Raw genomic sequence first — 25,661 nt, forward strand, 5'->3', positions numbered from 1 at the left:
TGGACCCTTTTGAGCCAAAAACACCCAAAAAACCCAGCCTGAGAACAGGTTGAAAAACAGGCGGGGCAGGGCCAGCCGTGGTGGGATTAGTCCCAACTGGCTGAATCCTGTCTCTGCCTTTGAGGTGACTGGCTGGGAGATGGGGCTGGGTGCGATGAGTGACATTACCCACACAGTCACATGACCATCTGGCCACGCCTACCCAGCCAGAAAACTGCTAAGTTATTCAAATCCTACCACTGAGAACCTCCCCAGGAATTTCCAGGAAGCATCCAGTGCCATCAAAGCCTATGGCTGACCATTTTAACCAGTCTACTACCCTTTCAGAGATATAGAATAGCGGTTTGTCCAAAGGTCATCAATGTATTGGTGAGAAGGAGATACCCCAGATAGAGATTGAAAAAGAAGAATTTATAACATTCTTGAGTGTGAAACCTTAAGAGTAACATAGCACTGAGGTCAACTGTCTTTTCTCCTACTCACATTGAAGATGTATCCATAAAAATGGAGTAAAAATGGACCTTTTCATAAGGAAAGATCAAAGTGGGGAGGATGCTGTGGTATGACAGTGCTGCAGATTCTGATTTACTGCAAAGTTAAAACAAGTAAATGCAAATGGGTCTTATTAGAATCGTAGGCTTTTGAGAGGGAATGCAAGTAATAGGTGTCCTGTCCTTCCCCCTTCCCCAGTTTAAGAACCTGTTGGCTATCTGAAAATGACCTGCCTACCTCCCCTCTTCTACTCCCTTTCATCATTCCACCTCTGGGAGGTTAAGCAAGTCCACTTCCTTCAGTCTTTGCTCATCTGAGCTTTTTATCTAGACCTTTAATTACTTTTGCAGCTGCCCAGGGAAACCCTTCTAGCTTGTCAATGCCCTGGAACTCAGAAATACTTTGTGTGAAGCAACATCCTCACCATTCTTCCCATGAGCTGTGTCTCTGCTCCGTCTACTCCTAAGAGAAGAACCTTCCCAATTAGACTCTATTACTTGCTGATGAATGTATCCATGTGTCTATTGCATGAGGCTGGCCACAAAGCAGCACTCAGGTCCTGCCAATCCTGAGAAACTCTTGCTTCCCTGGCACTTTTGCCAGTCCAATTTGATTTTTCACTGCTTCAGCCCCCACTTAAAGGCACCTTCACCAATACTTTGCATTCTCACTGGGGAAGCCGCTTGCTATCCTCCCTTCCATTCATCTCCCATTTCAGTAACCTTGGGAAAAGCCAACGAAGACACCATGCTTCTACGTTTTGCAAAATACACTACATTTTCATTTCTCTCTTGCTACTAAAGAAAGAAAAGTTGCTATTGTGTGTGATGCACATAAAAAAATGGGTAGACCTTTGATGGTACTGATTCAGCTATTATTTTGTGGTTTTGGGACCATACCCTGCAGACATCCATGTTTGCTGGTTGTTTTGAGGAAACATTCAAGATTGGGGTAGTTAAGGAGAGAGACAATGATTGGTCAAGCAATGTGTTTGGAAACCTCAGCTGCTGAACATACCATGGGGGAAAAGGTGAGTTAACTTTGTTTCTCCCCAAATACATATTGCAAATGGAAGTTGTTCTGTATTGCTACATTAGCATTCTTGTAATCCTCCGTCCTGATTGGTCAGGACACACGGCGCTCGGATTGGCTGAGTAAGCCGCAGTGATTGGCCCGTTGCGAATCACCCGCGATTGGAAGAAACCGATCGCGGGAGATTCGAAACGATGTCATTGGCCGCAGCTCCGAGAGAAGTTCAATATAAACCGCCACCGATCCGAAGCCGGGCTGAGCCGATCTAAGCATGCAATAAAAGAGCTTTAAAAGTCACTGAGTCTCGCGTCTCCTTTTGGGACCAATCGGCGAACTTAACAGAAGTGATGATGATGACAATGATGCAACACAGCTCTAGGGCAGCGTTGCCAACATTTTGTTTTTTGCAGTCATGTTCAACCGTAATTTTAGTATGATTTTCCAAGCAACATGTTGACTTCATTATTTGTGCTTATTTGTTGTTGTCAATTACTTTGGTTGTGACCACTTTGTTTAATGATCAAATTGACAGTCTCATTTGTGATCGCTAAACAAGGGCTACCTGTAGCAGACCTGCTTGGATCAGTGCTGGTATTCTACCAGTTCAGCCCAGTTCAGCTGAACCAGTAGCTTTGAGGATCATCTGTGAGCGAACCAGTTTGCTCCAACGATCAGTTGCTGTGCCCTCCCACCCACTCTGGCTCTATACTCTATATTTCCTGCTTTTCAACCTCAGCTGCTTCACACGGCACAGCCGATTGCTGCGCATCAGCTGTTTTACACACAGGGCCTACAGCAGAAGGTGAGTTTCAAACGCTGTGTGTGTATAAAGCACATGTTTGGCATGGGCACATGCAAAGTGCATACTCACACTGGAACCTGTAGGAAATTTTTTTGAAACCCATCACTGGCTTGGATCCAAAGCCACTAAGAATCAGGGCTAAAGAACTTCAAAGCCCAACGTGCAGGCACATTGGTGGGAAACTGATCTACTCTCCCTTTCAGTGATGCTAGCCAATGCCTGGCATGATCACAATTGATAGGGAACTTATGGAGAAACGCTTCAGTGGAGAACAAGTTAGAACCCCTTACAGGCATCCAGTCTCTAGAGACGTTTTCATCGTGTTCAACCCCTACTACATCTGGTCTTTTTGACAGAGATCAACAGATTGTAAAAGTAAAAACGGTTCCTTTTTTAAATCAAGCTTAGTGCCATACACACACAAAAAAAGATTATATTTCTTGAATTGAATCATACCAATTCATTTCAGCACAAGTGCACTTATAGTTTGATGGAAAGAATCTGGTTGGGTCAATGTCAGTTTTGCAAAGCTGCTCTGATGTGAGCACCTGATCCTTTAGGGCAGGGAGGAGAGTCATTCGGACAACCTTGTAGAGAAGTCCAGTATTATTTCCCTTTTTTATTTGGATAACTTTCTCTATAGGAGACACCTTTGGCCAAATGTTTGACTTGATTTTAGCAGCAACGTATTTGTGATATATTCAGGGGGTGGGGAGTAACAAGGGGGAAAACTGAGAATAGATACCTAATCTGTGCTGATAACAGTGTCATAGTTATTATGAGATAAAAAGGGATATGTACAATAAATATATTGATATTTTTTTAAAAAAAGTAATGTATCTAATATTTGTCATGATCATGAATGGGGCATTTGGATATTGATTGCTCTAAATATGAACACTGCATAGACACTGCAGAAAACTGAAACCCCTTGATTAGGGTTCCAGATTAAAACAGGTAGTCCTTGACTTACATCCATTCATTTAGCAACAGTTCAAAACTACAATGGCACTGAAGAAAGTGACATGATCATTTTTCACAGTTGCAAACATTGCAGCATCCCTGTGGTCATATGACACTTGGCAAATGACTCATATTTATGATGGTTGCAGGGTCCTGGAGTCATGTGATTACCTTTTGAGAAGCAAAGTCAATGGGAAAGCTAGATTCACTTAACAATCGTGTTAACAACTTTAGTGCAACTTAACTGTGGGAAGAAAAATCATAAAATGGGACCAAACTCACTTAACAACTGTCTTGCTTAGCAACTGAAATTTTGGGCTCAATTGTGATTGTAAGGTGAGGACTCTTGAACATGAAGATATGATGTTTTCCCCAAAATAAGACCCAACCAGAAAATAAGCCCGAGTATGTAGATTTTTCAGGATCCTCATAATATAAGCCCTACTCCCAAAATAAGCCCCAGTTAAAATAATCAGCCAGGTGGATGCGTTTAGTACTGTATTTCCCTGAAAATAAGATCTAAACAGAAAATAAGCCCTAATGTGTTTTTTGGAGCAAAAATTAATATAATACCCAGTCTTATTTTCGGGAAAATATGTGTACGCAGTAATAGGAGCTAAACCAATTTACATCTCATAAAAACGGAATTATGTCCATAAATTAGGACTCACATTGGAGGGTCGGAGGATTCCTGAGCCTTCAAGGGCAACATAGATATTCAACGCTTAACTCTTTCTAATATGGAAACATCTATACAACAGGTCATGGCACCTGAGCAGCCTTTGATGGAGTTCAAAATTGCTAAGTGTTGCCAGGCTGGTTAATTCTTGGATAGGAAAGCATCAAGAAACCCTAGGATTAGAATGGATTAGAATGGGAAGTGGAAATAAAAGAAATTCTGGAAAGAAAATAATCCAAAACTACTTCTGTTGCCAAGAAAACAACATGGATTTCTCCAAGTAGTTAGCAGGAATTGAGGTTGTTCCAAAGGAGACTTTATTTTCTCTATGCAAATACATAGTATACATTTATTTTGTATAGTTTTGCACCTTGTGATTCTTGGCCAGTTCATGACAATAATAAAATACAATAAATATAAAACATAATTATGGCAAAAATTAATTATCTGCTTATATCCTGCATGGCAGACATCTTAGTGCTCCTCTGAACAGTCACTGTTTGAGAAAAAGGAGTGAGCCCAGGCCCCAAATACACCACATTTCCTACCCCTATTTAAAACTTGCCAGGAAAAGATATCCAAACCTTAATGGTCTCCAGATCTAGGCAGAGTTCTCTGTAATGAGATGCATTGCATAACTGTTTAAATAATAGCAATTTGCCTGTGTATATGGCCATAATGCAACATTATGCAAGTATTTTTACTTCGGCTAAAGCAGTTTTCTAAATTCATTTTCAGTTTACAACACCTGCGAAATCAGAAGGATCAGTGGATGTGCAAAAAATGTAAGAATTGCTAGGAAATAGCAGGTTAAGGATTTTGGGACGGAATTATATACTTTCAGAAGTTGCCCAAGAGCAGCAAATAAGCTCCGCTGATAGAATAAGTTGGTTAGAGGTTGAGCTGAAACACAAAAGCAAAAATAGCGAAGAGAACAACGGTTAGGCTGTGGTTAGCCAGCCTGAATTTCTATGGTTATTGTAGGGGAAGAAGCAACCTAGGAATTTAGCTGGTTATATCTCTTCTAGGAGGAAAACAAGTCTCTCTCTTTCTAAGGAAGATGACATGGCTCTACCACTTGTAGATTGGATCCCTCTTCTTGGCTGGCGAAAAACCAACAGGGAGAAACAAGACACTGGGTAAGGGTGGTGGTTAATGTATCCTTGGGAAAGGGACTGGTACCACATGTCTTAAAAGAAGCAGTTGCATGTCTCTTCCTCAAGAAACCATCACTTTGTCCAGCTAGTTTGGAATCTACTAGCCTGTCTCCAAACACCTATTTTGCAGGAAGATTACAGAGAAGGTGGAGGGCTTGCAGTTGCAAAGAACTCTGGATAAAGCAAATTATTTGGATTATAATATGATGAATCGTAGTATGCTTCTTCTGACTTTCTTCAAGCATTGGGAGTAAATGGCACTACTATTCTGGGATGGTTGTCCTCCTTCCTGAGTGGCAATTCCAGTAGGGAAGCAAGGCTGAATCCTTGAACTCTCCATTGTGGAGTGCAGTATAGCTCTACCTTCGCTCCCCTTTGGTTTTGCATCTACCTAACCTGATCCATGAAACCATTTGGAAAGGATATTCATTAACATGGGATTAATTATCCCTAGTTTGACTTCTTGAGAATGGTTGCCTCGCTGTCTCTTTCAGGACAGGTGACACCATCCCTTTCTTAAATATGCAGTAATTATTGCCTTATCCAGCTTCCTGTTAGCTCTCTGAAGGCTTTCACCAACCAGGAAGAAGAGGGACACAACGGTGGAGCTGATGCTGCAGAAAACCCTATCATCTTCCCCCAAAAGACAGACTCTTATTTGACCCAGAGAAGAAATAAACCCAGTTAAATGCTGAAGCTGCTGCTTCTCCTGCTACACTAATCATAGAGATTAGACTGACCACAGATTGGCCGTTGTTCCCCTTTGCTATTTTTTGCTCTAGTCTTCCAGTTCAACCTCTCACTACATGAAACCACTGGGGGAGGAAATCCACTGGTATGAGATTAGGTATCGTCAGTATGCTGTTGTTATCCAGTTATACATCCTGACTTCAGGCTGAACAGGAGATGAAGCAGAGGCTCTATCCTAGTATATCTGAAAGCTGTGAGAATGAGGATGGAATAAGTTTAGGCTTAACCTCAGTAAGACATAGAGGTTATGGAAACCAACAACAACAACAACAGCTATAAAAAGCGCATGAGGACAAAACAATGACTTGTTTTGGAAAAGAGAAAAACAAAGAAAATGCAGAACCACTCAGAGTTGACCAAAACTTAGTTTATACATTAGCCTGCTTAATTTAGTGAATTTTGGTTGTGCATCTTCTTTTTCTTACCTGCAAAATCATTGGAGAAAGAACAAGACCAGTTTCAGATATAGATTTTCCTTGCCTACTGAAGTATCACCTGGCCATTTCCTAATATTTCAACCCATCACACACTAACCTGATAGAGGAGTAAAATCTAAGTAACAGTACTAAGTACAGAGAATAAAATATGATCAAACTCAGTGGAATGTTTTCATGTATTGTGCTGCTTCTCCAAGCCTCAACTAATGCCACATTATTCTAAAGTTGCATTTTGAAGAGTTCTAGTAATTTATAGCCAGCTTTCAACTTTCGGTCTTTCATAGGAGAAAATAAACACCACATCCTGGTGGTGTGTTTGTGTAATCTTGGTGGTTTGTTTTTTATTCTCCTGCTCTAACAGAAGGTTGGATAGAAGATTTCCAAGGCCCCTTCTAACTCTGTTATTCTGTATTCTGTATTATAGGCTCCAGGTAGATTCAGTGGCTTGACTTTCAATGGTCAAAACCACAGATATCTGTAGAAACAGAGAAGAATCGTGAATCTAATCTATTCCTTTAACACAGGAGTCTTCAAACTTGACAGCTTTAAGACTTGTGGACTTCAACTCCCAAAATTCCTCCTCCAGTCATATTAACTCAGGAATTCTGGGAGTTGAAGTCTACAAGTCTTAAACTTGCCAAGTTTGAAGACCCTTGCTTTAACACTTTCTACCAGATAAAGAATGCTTATTATTCTATTTGGAAAAAGAAAGTTGTGTCTTTGGGAACCCTGTAGTTTACCAAAAGGCAAAAATCTGCCATCGCATAACTTGCCCTCCTTGATAGGAAGGACTGTGTAATTTACGGCTTTTTATTTTCTTTTTGAACACACACATACCAGATTACATGAAGAGATATTTTGCCGGGAGAGCAAAAAGAATGTTATGGTTTCTACTTTTGCTGCGAAGAAGCTAGGAGGGATTTAAAATCATAAGGATTTTTTTCTTCCACAAAGAAATATGTGGTGGATATGGGTCTAGGTCAGAAGTGTTCTACTTGGATTTATTGCTTTCACCATTGTATTCCATCTGGCCCTGCTGGAGGGAATGGATCCACCCAAAATATCTGCTAAGTGTGAGGCTGCTGATTCAGAGGATGCTCCCACCATCGTATCTGTAGCTGGGCCTGGATCTCCACTTATATATTTAAAATATCCTACTGAATTCAATTAGCCTTCTACTTGAGCAGATAAATATAGGATTGCTCTAAAACATTTTTTTAAAATGAGCATAATTCCCTTAATGACTTTTAAAAACCATAGTGGACTAAGAAATGTTTTAACCGAACAATTAACCACAAAGCATTTTAAGCAAATAGCAATTAAAAGAGCAGGAGGTGAAATGCCGCTCAGTGTTAAAACGTGGAGGACAGAGAGGTAGAATGTTTTAAAAGCTCGATATTAAAGGCATCTTTTTTCATTAACCTGCTATTGCACAGGCATTCTAATAACATCAAAATATAGATGAAGATGTTGTGATGCAGATTAAAAGACTGATGGGATACGCTGATAAAATAGCAGACAGGTAGTCAGTGACAAAGGGCAGCAGATGCAGTGTAACAGGCTCTGCCCCCTCCCCCCAATTCCCACCCCAGAGGGTCTGGCATATATCAAAACCACCTATCTTTAAAACCACGGAAAAGTGCTAAGGCTGCTCCAGCAACAGAGTTTGTGGAGTGGCCTGATATTCCCACTACCCCACACACACAAAAATTCTGCCCCCCCCCGCCCCCAAACAGATAAGGAGAGGAGGGGAGGGGAGGAAAGAGGGAAGGAAAGGAAAGGAGGGAAGGGGAGGAGAAAGGAAAGGAAAGGAAAGTTGATGTATATATAATCAATGATGATTTTACGTAGATGACTGGGGGGAGGGGGAAAGGTGAATGGATAAGGTATAACACTTCCAAAATATAAACTAATGGAAGTACTCTTAGAGCTACAGAGGGTGAAGGATCCTGCGTATCCCACCAATCAGGATCCACTGGCAGGATCTAGGAGAAGGGCCTTCTCAGCTGCATACCCACAAAGGCGAGGCAAGCCCCCACTTTTTCCGGTTTTTCAAAGTAGTCTTAAATCCTGGTTTTGTCAATTAGTATGGGGGTCTAAAACTATGACGCAACTCTGGGTGAGAGCTGGGGGCCTGAGGACACTCCTACCTTGTTAATCTCCTAGCCTTTGAACTTTAATCTGATTCTTTATTTGTAAATTTTATCTGGTTTTTAATCCTGTTTTTAAACTATGCTTTTATTTGTGTACTTATGGTTTAATCGTGTTGTAAACTACCCAGAGTAACTTAAGTGAGATGTGTGGGGGTAGAACTTAAAATAAAGGAACAAACAAACATCACTGACCATCAGTGCTATTTTCTTTCCCCTTCTATGGGAAGAGTGAGCATTGGTTTCATAGAATGGCTGGGTACATACTGAGTACATACAGTAATATAAAGCATTATGCTCAAGGTAATGTGTAGTTCAAGTAAACATTTATGTGTTTGTTTCTTTGTTTCTTGCCTTCATTACTTTTGCAAATAACTCAGTTTTTGCAAATATCCAATGCACCCTCCTCCCGTTTTCCTCACAACGACAACCCTGTGAAGTGGGCTAGGCTGAGAGAGAGTAACTCGCCCAAGGTAATCCAGCTGTCTTTCAAGGCTAGGACCTCCCGGCCTTAATCACCATTGGTGTATGTATGTATGCTGTGAGCACAGAAAATCGTCTTAGGAATTTATATTCCTGTAGCAACAAACTTGAATACTTTAGGTCAGAGTAACAGACTTCCGAGAGTGCAAGAAATGTATCTCACAATCCTAGAAAAATGGGAGCTATGAACTTAGATAATTCCATTCCCGGTAGAAGGGGCTGTCCACAATTCTGTTTTAGTCCTCCTGGTTATCAACAGAATCGAAATAAATTATACAAAATAATAAAATGCTACGAATCTACTTCATTATGCAGAGTTCCAAAGTATACCCAAACTGATTTTAAAGTCTCTAGATATTGTCATATTTTTTTTAATCTTTGAAATTCAGTTGTGGAAAAGAATATCTCGAAATTTATATGCCGTTTTTTTCACCATCTAATATCATCTTAATGTATTGGATAACAATTCCCTTTATCAGTTCCTGGGATGTCAGAAACTGTGTAGACCAACATATCTGAAGGGCATATTTATATTACTACCTTATATTAACCCTTAGTTTTTTTCAATCCATACTTGCACTCAGTCATGAGAACTTGAAGCCTAACAGAAATAACAGGCATAGACCTTTCAGACAGTTTTATGATTAAAAAAAATATATCCTGGTTGCTCCTGTACAACTTCAACCACACTTCCTGGAAGATTATCTTCAAAGGAACATAGAGAAGATAGGATCTGACTAAACATATAAACTCAATTTCCTTGGAAAATAAAGAAGAGGGATAACTCATTGGTTTGGACTATCTTATCTAAAGACTCAGGGAGTAAAATAGAGGCCAACTAGGAAATAGCTAGAGCCCCTTCAAAAGCTTGATGAGATAGTAAAGTCCTGGGTCTAGAAGATGGCATGTTCTCAGGAAGGGGTTCTCCTGAAAGGGAAATACAGCATAGGACTACTGTCTCAATATCAGAAGTGAAGCCACATTTATTAGTCACTGAAATAACAAAGCTAACGGATGTTTTGGATGCATAACGTTAAGGCACATATCACTGCAGAAGACCCTCGTGCAGGGCAATTGCAAAAAGAGACCACAGAACACAAGGTAGTGAGACAATCTCACTGATGACACAAGCATGAGCTCACAAGAACTCAGACAGACAATCCTAATGAAATCATACGCATTGGGTCATGAAAGGTCAGAACTAATTGAATGATGTAAGAGCAAAACTGGTACCGCTGCAGTAAGATGGATAGTCATAGATGGCAAACAACGGGCAGAAAAACTTCTACTTCCTTGCTGCTGTTTTGTGGTCATCGGGATTTTGGTAGCCCGCATTTGGTAGCTCAGATCAATGAGCAGAGGAAGAGTGACTTGGGTGGTTACGCCAGTTGGTGGGATTGCCCTGAGAGACAAACTCCTAATCCTGCTCTTACTCCCTATCTGCCTTTATTATCACGGCAGACATTAATTATCTTCTCCAACATCCAAAGCTCCCCCCACTTGTTGAGTGACTCAACAGAGGGCCTTTTCTTTGCCACTGGGCAATTTCCTCCCTTGGGTCTCAAGGGCAGTTTTTGCCCCCCCAGTGAAATGCGAAAAGTGCTGACCCTTTGTATCTTTTCTGCATGTTCAAATTGGGCTATCTTTTATTTCCATTGACTGGAGCCTTCCCGTCCCACCTCCCACGCCCAATCGCATGCATTGCAAGACAAGCCTACTGCAAAAGGCTAAGAAGTCCTGTTCTTGCTCTGTTCATAGGACAGAGCGGCCTGTGAGATAGGATTAAGCAGAATGACACCCGAGGGTCCTCTGTAAGGCGGCTTTGTTCCAACTCCAGGGAAGGGCGGAGAACACACTGCAGTCCCAACTATTGAGGGACCAAAGACATAGGAAATGTTCTCTCCCTACGGGCTGCTGTTTCTGCTTCACAGCCAGCTTGGCTTCTTCTTCATTTCCACAGCTCAAAAGGCAGAGGGCTAGGGTTTTGACTAACTGATCTACTGTTGTCCTGATGGGTAGGAACTCGGCTAGTTTAGCCCAGCATATTTGAAACAGAATTTACAGACAGATAAAATCAAGATGACATGAAGTGTTAGTATCACTTTATAATGCCTTGGTAAGACCACGCTTGGATTATTGTATCCAGTTTTGGTCACCACGCTATAAAAAAAAAAAAAAAGATTGAGATTCTAGAAAGAGCGCAGAGAAAAGCAACAAAGATGATTCAGGGACTGGAGGCTAAAACATATGAAGAATGGTTGTAGGAATTGAGTACGTCTAGTTTAATGAAAAGAAGGACTAGGATAACACAATAGCAGTCTTCCATTATTTGAGGGGTTGCCACAAGGAAAAAGGAGGGTCAACCTATTCTACAAAGCACCCAAAGGCAGGACAAGAAGCAATGGATGAAAACTAATCAAGGAGAGAAGCAACTTAGAACTAAGGAGAAATTTCTTGACAGTGAGAACAATTAACCAGTGGAACAACTTGCCTCCAGAAGTTGTGAATTCTCCAACATTGGAAGTTTTTAAGAAGAGATTAGACAACCTAAAGTGAAGTCTGAAGTGGTGTAGGGTTTCCTACTTGAGCAAACTCACTTCTCGTCAAACTCACGGTGTCGCCACATGACACAGCACAACTTTCCCCCCCTTCGCTAAACCAGGCATGGGTGTGGCCAGCACATGATGCATCCAGCCCAAGGGCCGCAAGTTTGACAGCCCTGGTATAGGGTCTCCTGCTTTAGCAGAGGGTTGAACTAGAGCACCTCCAAAATCTCCTCCAACTCTATTATTCTGTTATTAGATTGGAAGAGGATCATCTATAGCATGATGGCCCGTGACTTATTTGCTTGAAAGTTAGCTTCATTAAATTCAGCATTGCTTCTCAGCAGGCACTTTTACTTTTGGCAAATCATAAAGGTTTTCAGTGGCTGCAACTCATGATGGCTCTTTGTCACTTCCAACATTGGAGATATCCCTATTTCCTTGTTGCTGGAGAAGATGGATGGGAGGAGGTGCTTCACACATTTGTGTCTGTGGGCATCTGGAGGCAACTGGCTGGCAGGCAGGAAATTGAATGCTAGATTAGATAGCTCTGATCCAGCAGAGCTCTTCTTTAGAATCCTCTTTGCAGAAATAAATATCCTTTTTTGTGTTGGATGCTATCAGGAGATTTCAAAGGTCAGCCTGTTATATAGGGGGACACAATGGAGAAATCCACAGAATGAGAAGATTGGTTCAACACTTGCTAGGCTTGGCAATAGTTCCTCCTTGCTGTGTTAAATCGTCGCATACTTCACAATTATAAATAACTGTTAATTGTTAATATACAGGAAGTCTTCTTACAACTTCTAACCTGCAGGCAGTGGAACAGCACGCAACAATATCAAACTTCCTCACCTCTTATCTATAACTGACATGATCAAGCATTTATAAGTAAAAAAAATCTGCAATGCTACAGATTTAAAGATTCAAAGCTTTATTTCTTTGCCTCATTCCAATGACTCATCTCTTTGCAAAGTATCTGCAGCAAACACCTAAAAGAGACTTAATCAAATCACCTAAGCTTAGGCTCTTGGTTGCCCAGCTGGAACAACTATCTCCTCTCTAGAGTTTTGTGTGAAAATGTAACTTAGTCTTCACAGTTGCAAATTGAGAGCCATTGGTTCCTGCAGCTCCTGGAACTCCAGTGGCTCCATCCAGGTGTAGCTTACATGTCTGAGTTACGCTGAGGCTGAGTTTCTCAGTAAGTCAGATCAGATGTGCTTCCTTCATTCTGAGTTTCATTTTCTTTTAGAGAAGCAACCCACACTTTTTGAAACAAACATTCTTCAACACATACATTCATCTGGGAATAAGTTGGTTAAACTGTATTGGCCAAGATAAGAATGGTCTTATTCTCATCTCCATGGCTGTTTATCACAATACCTGCTAGCTAGCTCTTCTTTGTCTACATGAAAGCAAGCTCTGCCCAATGGACTTTTCTATCTCCTTAAGTTCAAACCATATGTCTGAACTCTCCACCTATTTAGACCAAGGCTCACACCTGGTTTTGTTTCTCTGGAGATGATGGATCGCAAACAATCAGATTTCCCCACCAATAGGTTGTAGTCTATGTAAACCGGGACCTGGACCATGGTTATTATTATCATTGAAAGGTTATTGAATGCTATTATTGTCAATGTTCCAACTGATGAACCCAATCAGCTATTTTGCAGGAGTGGAGGGAATGTGGGAATGGGACATTGGTGGGATTCAATTTTTTTAACTACCAGTTCTGTGGGTGTGGGTTGGTGGGGATGGCAGGGGAAGGGTACTGTAAAACCTCCATGGGGAGATTTTACCACCTCACTCCAGGGGAAGGGTACTGTAAAATCTCCATTCCCTCCCCACTACTGGGGAAAGGTTACTGAAAAATCTCCATTCCCTCCCCACCCTACTAACCTGCTTTCCAGCTCTGTTCTCCTGAGCAGTGCAACGAAAGACCCAGCCAATCAGCTGGGACTCGGGAGGCAGAGAATAGATGGGGGCGGAGCCAGTCAGAAGTTCTCCAAACTACTCAAAATTTCTGCTACTGGTTCTCCAGAACTGATCAGAATCTGCTGAATACCACCTCTGGAATGAGAATATGTTAGTTGCATGTGACAGGAGGGGATGGAGGGATGGAAACAGACTTCCATTGTGGGCTGGACCACTTGTAGATGAACAGGTTGAACTATTTGCAGCCTTTGGGCTAATTTTAAAACCCACTTGCAAGACATCAGACCATCCTTCTAGTATATTTGTCCTCCTTTTTCTGTCCCTTATTGGAAAGAGGAAGAGTGTCACAGAAAAAGGGGGGGAAGGATGTCTAAGAGCCGGGGTGTTCAAACTCACGGCCCACGGGCTGGATGTGTCACCTACTGGCCATGCCCCCCCAGTTTAGCAAATGGGGAAAGTCACGATACATCATGTGACACCGTGAGTTTGACATCCCTGTCTTAGAGGCATAACGAGTGTGTCCTTCTGTTGAAAAAGGGGTTCCCTTCAACTTAGAAAAAGTTGCTGCACGGTCTGTCATAAGATCTCACTGCTCACCACACTGTTCCCCTTTCAGAACCAGTTGTGGGTTTAGAAATTATGCCTGCTTCTGCACATACTCATGTGCCCACCTGCCCACATGAAGCAAGGCCTTCTTTACTTGCTACTGTTTGAATATGGAATGGTTGTTTTGTAAGTGTGCCTGTGTAAACTGGCAGCATCAAAATCTAAAACATCTCAGTCTTCCACTGTGAATGAACATTTCTTGTTTTAATGTTTTCTTATGGCACAATCTCCTCTCCTATAGGGTATTGTGGATCAGGGAGACAACTGTGATCCAAAGTCATATTTCTTGAGATGAGTGGCAATGTAAATATGATAGATGATGGATAGACAAGAGAGAGAGAGAGAGAGAGAGAGAGAGAGAGAGAGAGAGAGAGAGGAGAAAAGGAATTTTCAAACATGTGATTCTCTAAATGGAGCCTCAACAAGTATTGTACAATCCTTTCCCCCCTCCAAAGCGTATCATTTCTTTTTGTTAAAGGTCCCGATAAAGTGTCAATTCCCAGTTCCTGAGTGATCCCGTTCAAAGAAAGGAATTCAATGTCAGAGATGAAATACTATGATTCTTTCATTCATTGTTAAGATGTGTGGTAGATACAATAAGAGATTTCCAAATTTATTCCAGTAATGGAGTTAATCAGAATTTAATTGGGAAGAGAAAGCAGAAGAGAGAAAAAAACAAACTGCGGTAAAGCCCAATGATAGCTACAATGGTGGAACAGGATAGATATTATAAATCAGGTATCATGGGGACAATGTCATAATTGGCTTGGATATTCCATGACTCCCAAAAGTGAAGCTGATATTTTGTCTTTTGGAAATGGAATGTGCAAGCATTAAAATAGCACAGGTCTCTTTAGTCTAGTGTTTCTCAACCTTGACAACTTGAAGAAGTGTTGACTTCAACTCCCAAAATTCTCTAGACACCTTTTCTGTCTAGGGAATTCTGGGAGTTGAAGTCCATACATTTTCACGTTGCCAAGATTAAGAAGCACTGATTTAGTTTGTCCCACAAATTCTCTTTAAACACTGATATTTGAAAGCTTCTGTAAAATTCTCCTACAGCTAAATCTAGTCCATCATAAATCGTTTATCACCACCAGTATAAGATCTGCAAGTCTTCTACTTCAAAAGTAATTAAGATTGTGCTGATGACTGCTGCACAAAATGAGGAAGCACACCATCAAGGATTTCTGAATTTCTTTATGAAAACTTGTCTAGGATGGAGGAACCACAAAATTTTTTTATTTATTTTATTTATTTATTTTTATTTATTTATTTATTTATTTATTTATTTGATTTGCCAATTGTTTACAAGATAATAAGTATAAGTGTATACATAGTTGTGAATAACATGAAATGGGTACATATAAGAAAAATAAAAGAATAAGAGAAACAATAGGACAGGGACGGTAGGCACGATGGTGCGCTTTATGCACGCCCCCTACAGACCTCTTAGGAAAGGGGTGAGGTCAATAGTAGACAGTCTAAGGTTAAAGTTTTTGGGGTTTGGGGAAGAGACTACAGAGTCGGGTAGAGTATTCCAGACATTGACCACTCTATTGCTGAAGTCGTATTTCCTGCAATCAAGTTTGGTGCGGTTTACTTTGAGTTTGTATCTATTGTGTGCTCTTGTGTTGTTATGGTTGAAGCTGAAGTATTCATTGACAGGTAGGACATTGCAATGTATGATTTTATATACCATGCTTAAGTCAGACCGAAGACGGCGTAATTCAAGGTTTTCTAGTTTTAGAATTTCAAGTCTGGTGGCATAAGGTATTCTACAACGAGTAGAAGAGTGGAGAACTCTTCTTGTGAAATATTTCTGGACTTTCTCAATTGTGCTAATATCAGATACGTAATGAGGGTTCCAGACTGATGAACTGTATTCGAGTATTGGTCTAGCAAATGTTTTGTATGCTCTGGTTAGTAGTGTGATATTACCAGAGAAAAAACTACGTAGGATTAGGTTAACAACTCTTAATGCCTTTTTGGCTATGTAGTTGCAGTGGGCTCTAGCACTTAGATCATTAGAGGTGAGTATTCCAAGGTCCTTTACAGAGCTTGGGTCATCAACAAGATCTTGACTATTCAGCTTGTATTTTATTTTCTGATTTTTTTGCCAATATGTAAGACAGAGCATTTATTTGTTGAGATTTGAAGTTGCCATTTGTTTGACCATTCAGATACATAGTCAAGATCTTTTGTAGGGTAGCAGTATTGTCTGTGGTATTGAACAGCTTTACATCATCAGCGAAGAGAACGCAATTGCTCTTAATATGATCACAGAGGTCGTTTATGTAGAGTATGAAGAGAGTTGGTCCTAGAACACTGCCCTGGGGGACACCACTATTGACAGGTACTGGATTTGATAGGACGCTCCCGATTTTGACCATTTGTTGTCTGTTTGACAGGAATGCTTCTATCCAGTTATTCAGTTGTCCAGAGATACCATAGGATTTTATTTTTAGGAGTAGTTTGTCGGTACCACTGAATCAAAGGCTTTACAGAAGTCTATGTAGATTGCGTCTATTGCTTTGCCCTGGTCGAGTTGTGTCGTCCATATGTTTTTGCAGTGTAAGAGTTGCAGATTACAGGATAGTTTTTTTCTGAAACCAAATTGTTTATTGGAGAGTAGGTTGTTTGTCTCTAAGTGGAGGATGATGGATTGGTTAATAATTGATTCCATGACTTTACAGGTGACACAGCATAAGGAGATTGGCCTGTAATTTTCAACTAGGCTTGGGTCTCCTTTTGAAGATGGGGATGACTGTGGCTTGTGACCATAGGTTAGGCAAGGAGCTGGTCCTGAAAGATTTTTCAAAGATTATGCTTAGAGGTTTGGCTATGGCAGTGGATAGCTTTCTTAAGAAGTAGGCACATATTCCATCCGGTCCAATAGATAGAGATGGTTTTAGATTGCGTGAGTGATTTTTCGACATTGTCTTCTGTGAAATCGATATGTATTAGATCAATGTTGTTATCTGTGGTACGGCTAGGAAATACTGGGCATGATCCATTGCTGTTTACAAATACTGAGCCGAAGAATGTGTTAAAGATGTTGGCTTTAATGGTGTCGCAAGCGTTGCAGTCTTTACCATCAGGTCCTATCAAGGGAGGGATGGACCTTGAGTCTTTTAGTTTGTTGTTTACAAAATTGTAAAAAGCACGGTGGAATTGGTGCTTAGAAGGTTTTCCTCTTGTTTAATGTGATAATTGGTGCATTCAGTCTTTATCTGGTGGCATAAATTTTTGTATCGGTTTTTGAAATTGGCAACGTGACCAGATTTGTTTTTCCGCCAGAGTGATCTCTTTTTGGATTGAAGTTTCCTTATTGATATGGGTAATCTGCTTTTTTTGTTTTGTTTTGGGAGTTGTTGTTGGAACATATAGTTTGATGACTCTTTTGACTTCAAGTAAAAATATGTTGTAATGGTCTTCAACGGTATTGCATCCAGTGAATAGAGATTGCCAATCAAGGGATGAGAGATCGTTGTCTATAAGATCATAGTTGCCTTTTTGAAGTTATAATAGGGGATTACATCATTGTGGTGATTTTTGTGTGGACGTATGTTGAGACAAAAGTCAATCATATTGTGGTCACTACTGGAAAAGGGTTCTTTAGTTTGTATTCCGTAAATTAAGTTCAAACTGTTGCAGAAGATGAGATCGAGGCAGTTGTTTAGTCTAGTGTTGTTGATTACTAGTTGTTCCAGTCCCAGATTTGTAATATGGGTATATTAAAAATATTAAAATGGGTATGGAGTGTTTTGCACATTAAATATACTGGATGTACCCTGAAATATTGGAGAGTGTCAAACTCTGGAAAAAAAATGTAGATCACAACACATTAAGAAAAATAGAATTCCAACCCAGCAGACTCCAAATAGAAAACTGGGTTTCCTGCAGTGTAATGTACAAAGCGGCCCTTAATGGCTACAAGTAGCCTGCTGAAGCTTGCAATAGCAAATAAAAGGGGTGTGTGTATGTGTGTGCCTTAAGATGCCTGTCATTAACACAGCCTCGGGGGGGAAAAATTACAGCAGGAAAGCTACTTGTCATTCTCTCTGGAGTTGTCCAGAAGCTCCTTTGGGTTCAGATTAAAGGAAGTGACCCTTACGTGAATCAGGAAGCTCCGTTCCAGGGGAAGCAAATTTCCATATATGACTGGGACTTGGCAGCGTGAAGTGGAGCTTTCTCTTTGACAAACAGACCAATCTGGAGCTCTGAAGGGGATTTGAAAAGTCAAGCACAGGAGTCAGACATCAGCTGTAATGGCAAAAATTACATTGCCCTTCACCTTTTAAAGAAAGGACTCCTTTCAAACTGCAGTAACTTCCAGGATCTGGTCTACAGAGAATTATTTCATATATTAGCTTTACCGTAGACACGTTACAGTGATAGGCAGGTGCATGAAATGTACAGCTGCTGGGGGATTTTCCTGAGGTTGTAGCAATAGTATTCAAGCTGTAGTGCTGTTTGCCAACAGCAGGAAAAACGTGGAAATAAATGCTCAGCTTTAGGGGTTGCAAAAGTGGAAGCAAGCAGCATTTCCCCCCAGCTTTGGATAAAAAGAAAGTTATACTGGAGAGCAGCTTCATGTCGATCCCAACCTCTGGGTCCCAAATCCTACAGGATTCCAAAATGTTGGATGCTTTCTCATGAACAGTTCAAAAGTATATTAAAGTCTAAGGATGATTTAGGACAGCGGTCTCCAACCTTTCTGGTTTGGCGGACTGGCAAGGTGGGGGAGAGAGGGGATAGTTCTGTGCGAACAGCAGGCATGTGCACTCACCCACACAAATGGAGCTTTGCACATTTGATTTATTTGATTTGTCAATCACTTGCAAGATAATAGGTATAAGTGTAAACATAAGTTATGAATACATGAAATGGATACATGTAAGAAAAATAAAAGAAACAATAGGACAGGGATGGTAGGCACTTTGGTGCACTTATGCACGCCCCCTACAAACCTCTTAGGAAAGGGGTGAGGTCAATAGTAGACAGTCTAAGGTTAAAGTTTTTGGGGTTTGGGGAAGAAAGCACAGAGTCAGGTAGAGTATTCCAGACATTGACCACTCTGATGGTCTCTTGCTGAAGTCGTATTTCCTGCAATCAAGTTTGGTGCGATTAACCTTGAGTTTGTATCTTTTGTGTGCTCTTGTATTGTTATGTTTGAAGCTGAAGTATTCATTGACAGGTAAGTCGTTGCAATGTATGATTTTATATACCATACTTAGATCAGACTGAAGATCGCGTAATTCAAGGTTTTCTAGGTCTAGAATTTCAAGTCTGGTGGCATAAGGTATTTTACAACGAGTAGAGGAGTGTAGAACTCTTCTTGTGAAATATTTCTGGACTTTCTCAACTGTGCTAATATCAGATATGTAATGTGGGTTCCAGACTGATGAGCTGTATTCGAGTATTGGTCTAGCAAATGTTTTGTATGCTCTAGTTAGTAGTGTAATATTACCAGAGAAAGAGCTACATAAGATTAGGTTAACAACTCTTAACGCCTTTTTGGCTATGTAGTTACAGTGGGCTCTAGCACTTAGATCATTAGAGATGAGTACTCCAAGATTCTTTACAGAGCTTGGATCATCAACAAGGTCTTGACTATTCAACTTGTATTTTATTTTCTGATTTTTTTTGCCAATATATAAGACAGAGCATTTATTTGTTGAGATTTGAAGTTGCCATTTGTTTGACCATTCTGATACATAGTCAAGATCTTTTTGAAGGGTAGCAGTATTGTCTGTGGTATTGAACAGTTTTACATCATCAGGGAAGAGAATGCAGTTGTTCTTAATGTGATCCCAGAGGTCATTTATGTAGACTATGAAGAGAGTAGGTCCTAGAACACTGCCTTGGGGGACACCATTGTTGACAGGTACAGAATTTGATAGGACACTCCCAATTTTGACCATTTGTTGTCTGTTTGACAGGAATGCTTCTATCCAGTTATGCAGTTGTCCAGAGATACCGTAAGATTTTAGTTTTAGGAGTAGTTTGTCGTGTACCACTGAATCAAAGGCTTTACAGAAGTCTTATGTAGATTGCGTCTATTGATTTGCCCTGATCGAGTTGTGTAGTCCATATGTTTTTGCAGTGTAAGAGTTGCAGATTACAGGATAGTTTTTTTCTGAAACCAAATTATTTATTAGAGAGTAGGTTGTTTGTCTCTAAGTGGAGGATAATGGATTGGTCAATAATTGATTCCATGACTTTACAGGTGACGCAGCATAAAGAGATTGGTCTGTAATTTTCAACTAGGCTGGGGTATCCCTTTTTGAAGATGGGGATGACTGTGGCTTATGACCATAGGTTAGGCAAGGAGCTGGTTCTGAAAGATTTTTCAAAGATTATGCTTAGAGGTTCGGCTATGGCAGTGGATAGCTTTTTTAAGAAGTAGGCACATATTCTGTCTGGTCCAATAGATAGAAATGGTTTTAGATTGCGTAGTGCTTTTTCAACATTGTCTTCTGTAAAATCAATATGTATTAGATCATTTTAGTTGTCTGTGGTTTGACTAGGAAATACTAGGCATGATCCATTGCTGTTTACAAATACTGAGCCAAAGAATGTGTTAAAGAGGTTGGCTTTAATAGTGTCATCGCTGTAGTCTTTACCATTAAGTCCTTTCAGGGGTGGGATGGACCTTGAGTCTTTTAGTTTGTTGTTTACAAAATTGTAGAAAGTGCAGATGGAATTGGTGCATAGAAGTTGGTTAAATGTCTTTTTTTTTTTTTTTTTATATCTTTTTTTTTTTTTTTTTTTTTTTTTTTTTTTTTTTTTTTTTTTTTTTTTTTTTTTTTTTTTTTGTTTTTTTATTTTTTTTTTTTTTATTTTTTTATTTTTATATATTATTTTTATTTTATTTTTTATTTTTTTAAATTAAATAAAATTATAAAAAAAAAATTAAGATAAATATAATATTTTATATTTTTTTTTTTTTTTTTTGAAGTTATAATAGGGGATTACATCATTGTGATGATTTTTGTGTGGACGTATGTTGAGACAGAAGTCAATCATGTTGTAGTCACTGTTGGAAAAGGGTTCTTTAATTTGTATTCCGTAAATTGAATTCAAACTATTGCAGAAGATGAGATCGAGGCAATTAAGTCTAGTATTGTTGGTTACTCATTGTTCCAGTCCTAGATTTGTTACAGCATTGTAGAAGGTTGCATGTATGGGTTCAGTTTTACATTTGTTTAGGGTCCAGTTAATATGAGGTCGATTGAAGTCACCAAGAAAGATAAAAGCGTGTGGGCAGGATGCTGCCCATGAGTGCAAGCTCCTGCTGCTAGCACAAATGGAGCTGTGTGTGTGCAAGTGTGAGTGCCTGCCGCTCATGCAAGTGAAGCTGTGCACACATGCTGGCCTATCGCTTGCGTGGCCTGGTTCTGAATGGACTGTACTAGGCTGCAGTCTAGGGTTGGGGACCCTATACATGTTCCTACTTGGACTATCACAAAGATGGTAGCTTCCTCCTGCTCCCTGAAAAGAAGACAATTAGGTCATCTGTTGAATCTAACAGCAAAATGGTGTGGTGACACAAAACTGTGGTGACACGGTTTCAATCCCCATGGACCTTTTCACAGGAGATTAGTTTGTGTACCATAGAAATGACAGGCTGTAGAGTGTATATAATTCTCTTAAACCGGGGCTTAGCTTCCTTTGCCTTCTAGTTAGTGTCCCAAGCCCTATCACCCACAATCTGAAAATATTCAGCTAAAATAGAGTTCTTACCCTTAAACTTCAATGAAGCTTAGCCCAAAACCAAACCCTAATTTCATCCTTACTGTAATGCAAATATGTATACAAACCTTGCCCAAGGACTTAATCCCAACCACATTAAGTCTACTGTGACCATTAAAAACTCTCCTTGAGGCAAATCCTTGAACTAAATTTAATAGCAGGCCTTAATCTTAGCCTAACCCCAATATTAATAATAATATTTATATAATCCTAGACTCAGAACACATTTCCAACTGCAATATAAATATAAATCTATCACTAAGCATAAAATCTGTTTCCTAACCCTAATTGCAATAAATTTCTCCTCAATCAAGCTTAACACTAGCCAAATTTCAGCCTAATGCCAATATGCAAATATTGAATTTAATCCTAAGAATTCTAAGAACAGAATTCACTTCCAGCCATAATATGAATATAACCCAAACTTATTCTGGTGTCAATCAACATTAAATTAATCAATGAAACCCTTCATCAAATACTGTAACCAGTCAGATTATATATTTGTGTTGCTTTTAGAGTGTTCAGATGCCTAAAAGATCCATTCTAAAATTTAATGAAGAACTAACTTTAGAGTAATTTTTTATGGTCAGTGATAATTTTACTCTGAGGTTACAATTTGGATCAAGTGCTGGCCAAAGCATTGGATTAAATATTGGTTTGGCATTAGAGTGAAATTTGGGTTAGGGTTGAACTTCCTTAATGCCTACAGCGTGGATGTCAAACTCGCCATTGTCACATTGCCCTGGTCTTTACAGTAAAATTTAGTGTGTAGTTTACAGTAAAATTTAGTGTGAGAACTAGCTTTATGCAACTTTTTTTGTGATTAGAGATAGCCTTATGTTTATGTTATGCTTGGTATATTAAGGGAAGAGTCAATATTAGGGAATATATACTTTGTTTAGTTTTAGATGTCTTTAACATCTAGGGTAAGATTTATTGTGAAGGTTAGCATTAGGTTAGTATTAGGAAGTAACTTTTAGGGTTCGTAGTGTTCTTGGGTTTGGAACAAATGAAGGGATGAAACATAAAGCTACAGTTAGAATTAGAGTTAAGGCTATTTTTTTTTTGGTTTGTCAATTGATTGCAAGATAATAGGTATAAGTAAAAACATAGTTATGAATACATGGATACATCTAAGAAAAATAAAAGAAACAATAGGACAGGGGCGGTAGGCACGTTGGTGCGCTTATGCACGCCCCGTACAGACTTAGCTATGGCTAAGTTACATTAATATTTAAGATTGCGCTTAGCGGAATGCTTAGAATAAAGATGATATTTTTATTATTAGTTGCAACCTTATGTTTATGTTATATTTGGGATTAAGCACTTAAATTATGGTAACTATATTGCTACTGCGATGAAATTAGCGCTAGGTGTCAGCTTCCATGACATCTATGGTAAAATTTACTATTAAGATTAGCATATCCTTGAAATTTCCATGATTAGAGGCAGTCTTAACTTTATTATATACAGTATATTAAGCTTGAGTTCTGCAGGTTAGGACAATTATAAGTGTTGGCTGTGAATGTAAGGTTGGGGTTATACTTCACTATCTGAGGCCTATGGTAATATTCATTTTGAGAGTATCTCTGTTCCAAGCATTCATTCCCAACAATATCAGAAACCTAATACTAGCCCTAGCCTTAAACACTCAGCTGAATTCTAATCTTCACAGAAATTTTTTACAAAAAAAAGCCACACCCTAATTCAAATTCTACCCCAACATTTATATAAATGTTTAACCAATTCTTACTCTAGTACTCGCCATGAATTGTAACATGAATGTAAAACTATCATTGACCATAAAAACACACACTAATGCTCACACCATAGATTTCAAGAAAGTCTAACTCTAACTTCATTCTAATACCAATATAAATACTTTAACTCTAACCCCAGAACTCACTCCAATCATAACATCTCCCCGTAAGCATAAAAACTCTAATGCTAACCCTTATGCTATATTTTATTTTAGACTTCAATGAAGCCTAACCCTAACTCTAACTTTGACCTAATACCAATAGAAATATTCAACCAAATCCTTATAGCAACACTGAAACCGAAACATAATATAAAACTAAGAGTACCATTAAGCATAGGACTCACCCTTATTCTGTCACACAAAATTTAATAATGAACCTCAATGAAGCCTATCCATAACTTAACTTCACCTAATGCCAATAGCAATATTTACTCTAGTCCTAACCCAACATTCATTTCCAAATGTAACATAAACTCAGCTATACCACTATCCATAAAATTTCACCTTCATTCTAAGCATTGCTCTAAATGTTAAGAGTATACCTCAGTGAAGCCTAAACTAACTTTAAGTTCATTATAATGGCACTACAAATATTTTTCCTAAGCCTTACCACAAGACTCGTTCCCAGATATAACATAAACCTAAGACCACAGCTAACTATAAAACTCACCTTAATGCTAATTCTTACATAAACCTTTTGCATACAGGTTAAGAATTTTCACCCTGAATCCTAACTTTTCTCTAATGTCAACAGAAATGTATGTCCCAATCTCACTCGGTATGAACAGGAACAGAAACCTAAAACTACCACTAACCACACAAACATATACAAAAATCACCTAATTTTATTTCTCACAGTAAATTTGGGTTCAGATCTCAAGGAAGCCTAACCCAATCTAAACTCACCCTACCTTCAGTTCAAAGGTTAAATTTAGTGCTCATTCCCAACTGTAATATAAACCCAAGATATTCTAACCATTTAAACACACCCTTGGATATCAAAAGTTGGGTTCAGGAAATAAGGGTGCTCTGTCAGTAAACTGGCTCCTTATTTACCCAATAGAAAAGGGGTGTCAAACTCGCAGCACATGGGATGGATGCGTCATGTGCTGGCCATGCCCACCCACAGTTTAGTGAAGGGGATTTATTTATTTATTTAGCGTCTGGCACGTGTTAGCCAGGGATCACCAAGGTGGCTGGTGGCCTCTGTGAAAAGAATTTTTTCAGGCGGTGTTATCTTTACCCGCGGGATGCTTGAATGCCAGTAGGCAATTGGGGGAGGCTCCTTTCTTGTCCCTCCGTGGTTTATTCACTCACGGGAATCGAGCCACTGAGCTGTTAACCTTAGTGGCATGCAGACCCCAGTGTCTAATCACGTGAGCCCCTAGTGAAGGGGGAAAAAGTCATGATTTTCATCACGTGAAGGGGAAAAAGTCGCAATACGTCATGTAACGAATGCTGCGAGTTTGACACCCCTTCACTAGAAGGACTGGAGTGACTCTTCCTGTGATCAAAGATAAATATAGTTTACCAAATTGTACTGTATAATTTTTAAAACACATATAGCCAGGGGTGGGATTCAAATTTTTAACAACTGGTTCTGTGGGCATGGCTAGGGGCTGTGGCTAGTGGTTTTGGCCATGTAACTGGGTAAGCGTGGCCTTATTTTTTTTAAGCAAACCCCCCCCCCATTTTTTTTGGCCTTCTGGGCCTCGGGGAAGTCTCCTGGGGGGCATGTTTTTGCTCCCAGAAGGCTTCCCTGGGACTCAGGAAGAAAAAAAATGGAGCTTGGATGGGGCATGCACACCCCACCACACACACACTCCATTTTAGGGCCTCTGGGCTTCAGGGAAGCCTCCTGGGGGGGTGTTTTTGGTCTCAGAAGGTTTACTTGGATCTCAGGAAGGAAAAAATGGAGTACGGGGGGATGCTGTGCCCTCCTCCATTTTTTGCCTTCCTGGGCCTCAGGGAAGCCGCCTGGGCAAAGCAGTAAGACAGTGAGGGGAATCCCGGCACAGCTGATCGTAGGAACAGCTGATCATCGAGAGGGGAAAAAAAAAGAAATACCTTAAGGAGTGACTGGGCAGGGAAGAACGCAGTCAGCGATGTTGG

The 25,661-nt window shown here is 39.8% G+C and overlaps 1 long non-coding RNA gene across 1 annotated transcript in view; it reads right to left on the bottom strand.

Moving 5' to 3' along the window:
* The window catches only part of LOC148132209 (uncharacterized), a 57,680-nt gene that overhangs the window by 8,825 nt on the left and 23,194 nt on the right, over nt 1–25,661 (bottom strand). The window lies entirely within an intron of this gene.

This window comes from Notechis scutatus, chromosome 2, assembly GCF_049901735.1.
Source record: "Notechis scutatus isolate UNSWTSFEM ecotype Mainland chromosome 2, rNotScu1.2, whole genome shotgun sequence".
NCBI lineage: Eukaryota > Metazoa > Chordata > Lepidosauria > Squamata > Elapidae > Notechis > Notechis scutatus.